Consider the following 12,254-nt stretch of genomic DNA (forward strand, 5'->3'; position numbering starts at 1 on the left):
GGGAGAGATCACTTTGATAGGATTGTACTACAGACCCCCAAATAGTCAACGGGAAATTGAGGAGCAAATATGTAAGGAGATTACAGACAGCTGCAAGAAAAATAGGGTGGTAATAGTAGGGGATTTTAACTTTCCCAACATTGACTGGGACAGCCATAGCATTAGGGGCTTGGATGGAGAGAAATTTGTTGAGTGTATTCAGGAGGAATTTCTCATTCAGTATGTGGATGGCCCGACTAGAGAGGGGGCAAAACTTGACCTCCTCTTGGGAAATAAGGAAGGGCAGGTGACAGAAGTGTTAGTGAGGGATCACTTTGGGACCAGTGATCATAATTCCATTAGTTTTAAGATAGCTATGGAGAAGGATAGGTCTGGCCCAAAAGTTAAAATTCTAAATTGGGGAAAGGCCAATTTTGATGGTATTAGACAGGAACTTTCAGAAGTTGATTGGGAGAGTCTGTTGGCAGGCAAAGGGACGTCTGGTAAGTGGGAGGCTTTCAAAAGTGTGTTAACCAGGGTTCAGGGTAAGCGCATTCTTTATAAAGTGAAGGGCAAGGCTGGTAGAAGTAGGGAACCTTGGATGACTCGGGAGATTTAGGCCCTAGTCAAAAAGAAGGAGGCATATGACATGCATAGGCAGCTGGGATCAAGTGGATCCCTTGAAGAGTTTAGAGATTGCCGGAGTAGAGTTAAGAGAGAAATCAGGAGGGGAAAAAGGGGACATGAGATTGCTTTGGCAGATAAGGCAAAGGAGAATCCAAAGAGCTTCTACAAATACATAAAGGGCAAAAGAGTAACTAGGGAGAGAGTAGGGCCTCTTAAGGATCAACAAGGTCATCTATGTGCAGAACCACAAGAGATGGGTGAGATCCTGAATGAATATTTCACATCGGTATTTACGGTTGAGAAAGGCATGGATGTTAGGGAACTTGGGGAAATAAATAGTGATGTCTTGAGGAGTGTACATATTACAGAGAGGGAGGTGCTGGAAGTCTTAACGCGCATCAAGGTAGATAAATCTCCGGGACCTGATGAAATGTATCCCAGGACGTTATGGGAGGTTAGGGAGGAAATTGCGGGTCCCCTAGCAGAGATATTTGAATCATCCACCACTACAGGTGAGGTGCCTGAAGATTGGAGGGTAGCAAATGTTGTGCCTTTGTTTAAGAAGGGCGGCAGGGAAAAGCCTGGGAACTACAGACCGGTGAGCCTGACATCTGTAGTGGGTAAGTTGTTAGAGGGTATTCTGAGAGACAGGATCTACAGACATTTGGAGAGGCAGGGACTAATTAGGAACAGTCAGCATGGTTTTGTGAGAGGAAAATCATATCTCACGAATTTGATTGAATTTTTTGAAGGGGTAACCAAGAAGATAGATGAGGGCTGTGCAGTAGACGTGGTCTACATGGACTTCAGCAAAGCCTTTGACAAGGTACCGCATGGTAGGTTGTTGCATAAGGTTAAATCTCATGGGATCCAAGGTGAGGTAGCCAATTGGATACAAAATTGGCTTGATGACAGAAGACAGAGGGTGGTTGTAGAGGGTTGTTTTTCAAACTGGATGCCTGTGTCCAGCGGTGTGCCTCAGGGATCGGTGCTGGGTCCGCTGTTATTTGTTATTTATATTAATGATTTGGATGAGAATTTAGGAGGCATGGTTAGTAAGTTTGCAGATGACACCAAGATTGGTGGCATTGTGGACAGTGAAGAAGGTTATCTAGGATTGCAACGGGATCTTGATAAATTGGGCCAGTGGGCCGATGAATGGCAGATGGAGTTTAATTTAGATAAATGTGAGGTGATGCATTTTGGTAGATCGAATCGGGCCAGGACCTACTCCGTTAATGGTAGGGCGTTGGGGAGAGTTATAGAACAAAGAGATCTGGGAGTACAGATTCATAGCTCCTTGAAAGTGGAGTCACAGGTTGATAGGGTGGTGAAGAAGGCATTCAGCATGCTTGGTTTCATTGGTCAGAACATTGAATGCAGGAGTTGGGATGTCTTGTTGAAGTTGTACAGGGCATTGGTGAGGCCACACTTGGAGTACTGTGTACAGTTCTGGTCACCCTATTATAGAAAGGATATTATTAAACTAGAAAGAGTACAGAAAAGATTTACTAGGATGCTACCGGGACTTGATGGTTTGACTTACAGGGAGAGGTTCGACAGACTGGGACTTTTTTCCCTGGAGAGTAGGAGGTTAAGGGGTGATCTTATAGAAGTCTATAAAATAATGAGGGGCATAGATAAGGTCGATAGTCAAAATCTTTTCCCAAAGGTAGGGAAGTCTATAACGAGGGGGCATAGATTTAAGGTGAGAGGGGAGAGATACAAAAGGGTCCAGAGGGGCAATTTTTTCACTCAAAGGGTGGTGAGTGTCTGGAACGAGCTGCCAGAGGCAGTAGTAGAGGCGGGTACAATTTTGTCTTTTAAAAAGCATTTGGACAGTTACATGGGTAAGATGGGTATAGAGGGATATGGGCCAAGTGCAGGCAATTGGGACTAGCTTAGTGGTATAAACTGGGCGACATGGACATGTTGGGCCGAAGGGCCTGTTTCCATGTTGTAACTTCTATGATTCTATGATTCTATGATAATTGAATCCACCCCCAATAACCTTCTAAATCCGTGTTTATTGGTGATCAAAATTTACTGCTGTTAAACATGTCAAAAATGGAGACTGGTGCTTTCTCTGATAAGAGTACCTTTAAAGCTTTTGAGTGCAATTTTCACATCATGGTAACTAGGCAATAAAATTACAAAGCATCTGTGCTGTATCTTTAAATTTGCCTATATACATTTTCTGAACCAGTCAAAAACCTGTAAACAAAGATAACCCATCACAAGAATTAACATCAACAGAACAGTTTTGACAGAATAAACAAGGAGAAACTGTTTCCAGTGGCAGACGGGTCAGTAACCAGAGGACACAGATTTAAGGTGATCGGCAAAAGAGCCAGAGTTGACATGAAGAAACATTTTTTTACGCAGCAAGTTGAAATGGTCTGGAATGCACCGCCCGAAAGGGTGGTGGAAGCAGATTCAATCCCAACTGTCAAAAAGGAATTGGATAAATACTTGAAGGGAAAACATTTACAGGGCTATGGGGAAAGAGCAGGGGAATGGGACAAATTGGATAGCTCTGTAAAAGAGCCGGCACAGGCAGATGGGCTGAATGGCCTCTTCCTGTGCTGTACCTACGATGATACTATGATAACAAACTCATAATACGAACAGCTCAAAGAAATGGGAAACTAGTGAAGTTTGTTATTGAACTTAATAATTAAAACATATTAGAAGATGAAAACAGAAACTAACAGGAGACAATTACTGAAAACTATTACTGAAACTATTAAATGTTGGCATTCAGAGAGATTTGGGGTCCTCGTAAAAGAAACACAAAAAGTTAGCATGCAGGTACAGCAAGCAATTAGGAAGGCAAATGGCATATTGGTCTTCATTGCAAGTGGGTTGGAGTACAAGAGTAGGGATGTCTTACTACAATTGTACAGGGCTTTGATGAGACCTCACCAGGAGTACTGTGTACAGTCCTGGTCTCCTTATCTAAGGAAGTCATGATGTGGAGATGCCGGTGATGGACTGGGGTTGACAATTGTAAACAATTTTACAACACCAAGTTATAGTCCAGCAATTTTATTTTAAATTCACAAGCTTTCGAAAGCTTGTGAATTTAAAATAAAATTGCTGGACTATAACTTGGTGTTGTAAAATTGTTTACAATTATCTAAGGAAGGACAAGGAGACGGTGATTGAGGCGATGCAACGAAGGTTCACCAGATTGATTCCTGGCATGAGACGGTTGTCCAATGAGGAGAGATTGAGTAGAATGGGCCTATACTCTCTGAAGGTCAGAAGAATGAGAGGTGATCACATTGAAACATATAGGGGGTGATTTTAAACCCCAAGAACGGGTGGGTTGGGAGCGGATGGGAGTCGAAAATAGTTGATTTTTTGGATCACGACCGCAACCCGGCTTTATTTTCGAGTTTAACGTCGGCACGTAAAAGTACAGGCTTCCCACTGGGAATGCAAAGTCTGAAAATTTTGCGGTTGCGACCCAAAAAAACAACTATTTTCAAATCCCACCCGCCCCCAACCCACCTGTTCTTGGGGTTTAAAATCACCCCCATAAGATTCTGAGGGGGCTTGACAGGGTAGATGCTGAGAGGTTGTTTCCTCTGGCTAGAGAGTCTAGAACTAGGGGGCATGGTCTCAGGATAAGGGGTCAAACATTTAGGACTGAAATGAGGAGGAATTTCTTCACTCAGAGGGTTGTGAATATTTGGAATTCTCTACCCGAGAGCTGTGGATGCTGAGTCGTTGAGTATATTCAAGGCTGAGATGGATAGATTTTTGGACTCTAGGGGAATCAAGGGATATGGGGATTGGGTGGGAAAGTGGAGTTGAGGACGAAGAGCAGCCATGATCTTATTGAATGGTGGAGCAAGCTCGAGGGCCCTATGGTCTACTCCTGCTCTTATTTCTTACGCTCTTATGTAATACAAACAAATGAACCACAGATTAAAATTGTGTCTTTAAATATATTTAAAAATAATAAATTAGTTGTACATCTTTCAGATGGGACATTAAACTGAGGCCTTAGAATCATAGAATCATAGAAGTTTACAACATGGAAACAGGCCCTTCGGCCCAACATGTCCATGTCGCCCAGTTTATACCACTAAGCTAGTCCCAATTGCCTGCACTTGGCCCATATCCCTCTATACCCATCTTACCCATGTAACTGTCCAAATGCTTTTTAAAAGACAAAATTGTACCCGCCTCTACTACTGCCTCTGGCAGCTCGTTCCAGACACTCACCACCCTTTGAGTGAAAAAATTGCCCCTCTGGACCCTTTTGTATCTCTCCCCTCTCACCTTATGCCCCCTCGTTATAGACTCCCCTACCTTTGGGAAAAGATTTTGACTATCTACCTTATCTATGCCCCTCATTATTTTATAGACTTCTATAAGATCACCCCTAAACCTCCTACTCTCCAGGGAAAAAAGTCTCAGTCTATCCAACCTCTCCCTATAAGTCAAACCATCAAGTCCCGGTAGCATCCTAGTAAATCTTTTCTGCACTCTTTCTAGTTTAATAATATCCTTTCTATAATAGGGTGACCAGAACTGTACACAGTATTCCAAGTGTGGCCTTACTAATGTCTTGTACAACTTCAACAAGACATCCCAATTCCTGTATTCAATGTTCTGACCAATGAAACCAAGCATGCTGAATGCCTTCTTCACTACCCTATCCACCTGTGACTCCACTTTCAAGGAGCTATGAACCTGTACTCCTAGATCTCTTTGTTCTATAACTCTCCCCAACGCCCTACCATTAACGGAGTAGGTCCTGGCCCGATTCGATCTACCAAATTTATCTAAATTAAACTCCATCTGCCATTCATCGGCCCACTGGCCCAATTTATCAAGATCCCGTTGCAATCCTAGATAACCTTCTTCACTGTCCACAATGCCACCAATCTTGGTGTCATCTGCAAACTTACTAACCATGCCTCCTAAATTCTCATCCAAATCATTAATATAAATAACAAATAACAGCGGTGGAAATAAAAAAAATTCTATGACAGTTTTTAAAAAAAGAGCAGAGTTTTTCCTGACCAACATTCCTTCCTCAAACAACAGGAACAAAATATTGCTATTGGTGGGACCTTGTTATGTGCAAATTGGCTGCTGCATTTGCTGCATAACAATAGTGACTATACTTCGAAAGTAATTCATTGCCTGTGTAATGCTTTGGGGCACCCTGAGGATGTGAAAGGCACTATATAAATTCCATTTTTTTTTGCTTACATTTTCAAAAAAGTTATAATAATTGATATAAAGTTGTGGCACTATTGTTTGAAGATTTGCTCCACCTACATGCCCTCGATGAACTGGTATTTTAAACAGGGTTTGAATAGTCAATGGGCTGAATAAAAATGTAATAAATGAACATGGCTCGCATCTATAGGATCTGAAACATAAAACTATATGGCCTAGAAATTCATTGGCATCGTGCCCATTTTCAGGTACAAAACGAGCGCTCAAGCGTCCAATATCGCGCACATTTATTCCGTTATCGAAAGTGTGCTGCCTGCCATATTGGATTGGGCTGCTCCTTAGGCATCCAGGGCACGTGCCAGAAGCATATTAAATGCTGATTAAAATATTTAAGTAAGGGTCCTAAGCTAGTTGTAGGATCCTTTTGTGATATTGGTCAGCAGCAAAGCCTGACTCGCCATTTGATAAACTTGATTAGTAACTCGTGGCGCTAACGGGCAGCAAGGACTATTGAGCAGTGATGTTTAAAAGGCTCATCCACTACATGCAGGTTAGTTACTGGTTTGTCCTTTTAGGCTGCTAGTTAACTTCTGGACATTTTTTGGCCCGTTTTCTGACATAAAGCTTAATTCTGACTTCAGAAAAGAAGTTTTTGCTGGTGCTGCACTATTTTTGACTGCCTTCAAAACAGTATGACTGCAATCATGTGTGGTCTGTTAGAGCTGCCTTTGGGGCTGGAGGGGGGGGGGGCAGCAAAGAAGGCAGGAGAGAGCAGGAGGAGCAAGGAGAAGAAGAAGAAAGTGTGGGCAGTACGCAGGAGGCCATACCTACAATGGGTCTTCATGAAGCACCTCTCTGAGAAGCAATATCTCAGGCGCCTTTGCTTCACAACGGAGGCTGTCGCTGAGCTATGTCACCTGCTGTGCATGCCTCAAACCAGGACATGGACGGCACTACCTGTGGCTGTTAAGGTCACTGTGGCCCTTAACTTTTATGCAACAAATTCCTTCCAGGCTGCAGTAGCTGATATCAGTGGCATCTCACAGTTTTCAGTCCATCGACATATCAGGGAGGTCACCAAGCCTCTCTAAGCCAAGAAGAACAGCTACATCTCTTTTCCCATGGGCAGAGTGAAGCAGGACAACAGAACGCTACGCTTCATCCGCATTGCAGGATTTCATAGGGTGCACGGTGCCATAGACTGCACCCATATTGCCTTGCGTGTTCCCTATCATCAGCCCAGCATTTTTCTGAACAGAAAGGGATTCCACTCTCTCAAAGTCCAACCACAGGCAGCGCATCATGCAGGTCTGTGCCCCGTTTCCTGGCAGCAGTCATGATGCATTCATCCTGCGTCAGTCCTCTGTGTCGCCTTTGTTCCAAGCAGGTCATCGGGTTACAGGCTGGTTGCTGGGCAACAAGGGCTATCCTCTTCAGACTTGGCTCATGACTCCTGTCGGAAACCGGTGCACAGCTGCAGAGCCGATCTATAATGAAAGCCTTGCTTCCACCAGAAATGGCATTGAACAGACCGGAGCAGCAGCAGGAAGAGGAGGAAGAGGATGAGTGGCATCGACCATCAGTTCCCTAAAATCAGGAACTCTAAGAGAGCAGCTTCACTTTAACCATCCCTTCCATCCTTAATACATCAACAGTCCCGCAATCCTTATCGCCACCGTCCTTACACGTATGGTGCAGTGATTGCAGGAGAGTGAAAAGAAGCAGGGAAGGGGACTATTGTGAGTCGTGAGGCTGGAGGTGGTGACTCAATTCTTTAACTTATATGCAACTTTCTGCTCCCACCACTAGTGCGCTCCCTACATCAGTCCAAATCTGCATTTGAGCTGACCTCTGAAATTCGGGTGCAAACAGTATACTTCCATTTGAGTTTGTCTAAAACCCACCAATGGCCATTCTGGCATCAATGTTGGAACATCTAGGCTATTGCTACATGTGTATAGGAGAAATAACCTGAGCTATTAAAGTGATCCATGGTTTACACCCTGACACTACCCAAATGAACACAAAAGAATTTTTAAAATGAAAGCACCAATAACAACACATGGGATTATCTGAGGTCGGTCCCAATTACTTATTCATACCAAAATCCTGGTGCACATTGGATCTGCCACTGGAAGCAACAAAGGTAAGAGACATAAATTATGCACATGGCCAGCCCTTAGAGGGCTGCAGCCAAAATCCATAGAGATCTGGCCACATAGAGGGGACAGTTTATGCTTTTGGAACACTCATACATACAAATGGTTTTGCACATAAAATAATTGAATGGGAATGGAGATAAAAGTGCTGAGCCAAGCATCCCTGTTTAATACATGTGTTGGCATCACATTGGCTGACACTGCAAATGATCCCTCTACTAGCCTGGAAGGGGCTTAGGCAAAATATTTGAGAGAGAACGTAACCTTGACTGCCACTGGAAGTTCTGCTACTATAGTGCAGATGGGCTGCTGGCATATTTACAGCTGATGGCACCAAATTTGAATTGGCTCTGTGGTATCCCAGAGTCTGCAGAGTCATTTGTTCATGGTCATTGGCAGTTAGTTGTTCCAGGGTCTGCTGAAATATTGGTTGTCAGAATGGCTGGTGTGGACAGTCTGCCTCTGGTGTCTGCTGATCACCCTGGCATGCCTTTTTGTAGCTTGTACCAGTTCAACCATGAGGGTTTTGTTTGTAGTGTTTCAAAGCCAATTCCCCGTCACTAATTTTAACTTGATTTGTTGATTACCCCTGGACTAATCATTTAGGTACCTTGTCACCATTTGAGCTCTCGTCAAAGTTTGTATTCTAAGAGCTCCTTTTCAAGTTCCATTTTTTTCATCCGTTCCTGTTTTACTAAAGCTTTGTAAATGCTTTAATTATAATCTTCCAGCTAGTTTTCTGTTGACCCAGCAGACAATTGGGTCATTTTAGGTTCTACTGAAACACTGTTAGGAGAATTTAACAAAAATAAAAAGATATAAAATGAAACAAAAATCAAAGAGAGAAACAGCTTGCATTTATATAGCACCTTTCACTTCTTTAGAACATCCCTAACAAGAATTAATAAAAATTAGTACTAGAAACATACTGCAAAACTGGAAAATAAAAAAGAACCTAAGATGAGTCACACCCTTTAATAGCTCCATCACTCATGCAGCTTCCCTTATGCCTATCTCTGATGAGCGAAGGGAGCGCCCAGCGCAATTCTATCCTAAGCGACTGGATTAAACACACTGAAACATTTCAGTGAAGCTATGGCTTATTTTTGGTGAGACCAATTAAGGCCGATCGAAAAGCCTGCTGAAAGATTATGCTCAATGCTAAAGTGGCACAGACTCAACTTTATGGATCTGAGTCTTGCTTTCTTGTCCCTCTGTTCCTTTTCTGGCTCCTGTGCCATCACCCATAACAACTGGGGAAAAATAGCCTCAACTTACTTTTTTTTAAATTCGTTCACGGGATGTGGGCGTCGCTGGCAAGGCCGGCATTTATTGCCCATCCCTAATTGCCCTTGAGAAGGTGGTGGTGAGCCGCCTTCTTGAACCGCTGCAGTCCGTGTGGTGACGGTTCTCCCACAGTGCTGTTAGGAAGGGAGTTCCAGGATTTTGACCCAGCGACAATGAAGGAACGGCGATATATTTCCAAGTCGGGATGGTGTGTGACTTGGAGGGGAACATGCAGGTGGTGTTGTTCCCATGTGCCTGCTGCCCTTGTCCTTCTAGGTGGTAGAGGTCGCGGGTTTGGGAGGTGCTGTCGAAGAAGCCTTGGCGACTTGCTGCAGTGCATCCTGTGGATGGTGCACACTGCAGCCACAGTGCGCCGGTGGTGAAGGGAGTGAATGTTTAGGGTGGTGGACAGGGTGCCAATCAAGCGGGCTGCTTTATCTTGGATGGTGTCGAGCTTCTTGAGTGTTGTTGGAGCTGCACTCATCCAGGCAAGTGGAGAGTATTCCATCACACTCCTGACTTGTGCCTTGTAGATGGTGGAAAGGCTTTGGGGAGTCAGGAGGTGAGTCACTCGCCGCAGAATACCCAGCCTCTGACCTGCTCTTGTAGCCACAGTATTTATATGGCTGGTCCAGTTAAGTTTCTGGTCAATGGTGACCCCCAGGATGTTGATGGTGGGGGATTCGGCGATGGTAATGCCGTTGAATGTCAAGGGGAGGTGGTTAGACTCTCTCTTGTTGGAGATGGTCATTGCCTGGCACTTATCTGGCGCGAATGTTACTTGCCACTTATCAGCCCAAGCCTGGATGTTGTCCAGGTCTTGCTGCATGCGGGCTCGGACTGCTTCATTATCTGAGGGGTTGCGAATGGAACTGAACACTGTGCAGTCATCAGCGAACATCCCCATTTCTGACCTTATGATGGAGGGAAGGTCATTGATGAAGCAGCTGAAGATGGTTGGGCCTAGGACACTGCCCTGAGGAACTCCTGCAGCAATGCCCTGGGGCTGAGATGCTTGGCCTCCAACAACCACTACCATCTTCCTTTGTGCCAGGTATGACTCCAGCCACTGGAGAGTTTTCCCCCTGATTCCCATTGACTTCAATTTTACTAGGGCTCCTTGGTGCCACACTCGGTCAAATGCTGCCTTGATGTCAAGGGCAGTCACTCTCACCTCACCTCTGGAATTCAGCTCTTTTGTCCATGTTTGGACCAAGGCTGTAATGAGGTCTGGAGCCGAGTGGTCCTGGCGGAACCCAAACTGAGCATCGGTGAGCAGGTTATTGGTGAGTAAGTGCCGCTTGATAGCACTGTCGACGACACCTTCCATCACTTTGCTGATGATTGAGAGTAGACTGATGGGGCGGTAATTGGCCAGATTGAATTTGTCCTGCTTTTTGTGGACAGGAAATACCTGGGCAATTTTCCACATTGTCGGGTAGGTGCCAGTGTTGTAGCTGTAATGGAACAGCTTGGCTAGAGGCGCGGCTGGTTCTGGAGCACAAGTCTTCAGCACTACAGCTGGGATGTTGTCGGGGCCCATAGCCTTTGCTGTATCCAGTGCACTCAGCCGTTTCTTGATATCACGTGGAGTGAATCGAATTGGCCGAAGACTGGCTTCCGTGATGGTAGGGATATCGGGAGGAGGCTGAGATGGATTATCCACTCGGCACTTCTGGCTGAAGATGGTTGCAAACGCTTCAGCCTTGTCTTTTGCACTCACGTGCTGGACTCTGCCATCATTGAGGATGGGGATGTTTGCAGAGCCTCCTCCGCCTGTTAGTTGTTTAATTGTCCACCACCATTCACGACTGGATGTGGCAGGACTGCAGAGCTTTGATCTGATCCGTTGGTCGTGGAATCGCTTCGCTCTGTCTATAGCATGTTGCTTCCGCTGTTTAGCATGCATGTAGTCCTGAGTTGTAGCTTCACCAGGTTGGCACCTCATTTTTAGGTACGCCTGGTGCTGCTCCTGGCATGTTCTTCTACACTCCTCATTGAACCAGGGTTGATCCCCTGGCTTGTTGGTAATGGTAGAGTGAGGAATAAGCCGGGCCATGAGGTTACAGATTGTGCTGGAATACAATTCTGCTGCTGCTGATGGCCCACAGCGCCTCATGGATGCCCAGTTTTGAGCTGCTAGATCTGTTCTGAATCTATCCCATTTAGCACGGTGGTAGTGCCACACAACACGTTGGATGGTGTCCTCAGTGCGAAGACGGGATCTCATCTCCACGAGGACTGTGCGGTGGTCACTCCTACCAATACTGTCATGGACAGATGCATTTGCGACAGGTAGATTGGTGAGGACGAGGTCAAGTAAGTTTTTCCCTCGTGTTGGTTCGCTCACCACCTGCCGCAGGCCCAGTCTAGCGGCTATGTCCTTCAGGACTCTGCCAGCTCGGTCAGTAGTGGTGCTACCGAGCCACTCTTGGTGATGGACATTGAAGTCCCCCACCCAGAGTACATTCTGTGCCCTTGCTACCCTCAGTGCTTCCTCCAAGTGGTGTTCAACATGGAGCAGGACTGATTCATCAGCTGAGGGAGGATGGTAGGTGGTAATCAGCAGGAGGTTTCCTTGCCCATGTTTGACCTGATGCCATGAGATTTCATGGGGTCCAGAGTCAATGTTGAGGACTCTCAGGGCCACTCCCTCCTGACTGTATATCACTGTACCGCCACCTCTGGTGGGTCTGTCCTGCCGGTGGGACAGGACATACCCAGGGATGGTGATGGAAGAGTCTGGGACGTTGGCTGAAAGATATGATTCTGTGAGTATGGCTATGTCAGGCTGTTGCTTGACTAGTCTGTGGGACAGCTCTCCCAATTTTGGCACAAGTCCCCAGATGTTAGTAAGGAGGACCTTGCAGGGTCGACTGGGCTTGGTGTTTTGCCGTTGTCGTGTCCGGTGCCTCGTGGTCCGTCCGGTTTTATTCTTATTATGACTTTTCGTAGCGAGATTTTACAACTGAGTGGCTTGCTAGGCCATTTCAGAGGGCA

Source organism: Heptranchias perlo, chromosome 1 (genome assembly GCF_035084215.1).
Source record: "Heptranchias perlo isolate sHepPer1 chromosome 1, sHepPer1.hap1, whole genome shotgun sequence".
NCBI lineage: Eukaryota > Metazoa > Chordata > Chondrichthyes > Hexanchiformes > Hexanchidae > Heptranchias > Heptranchias perlo.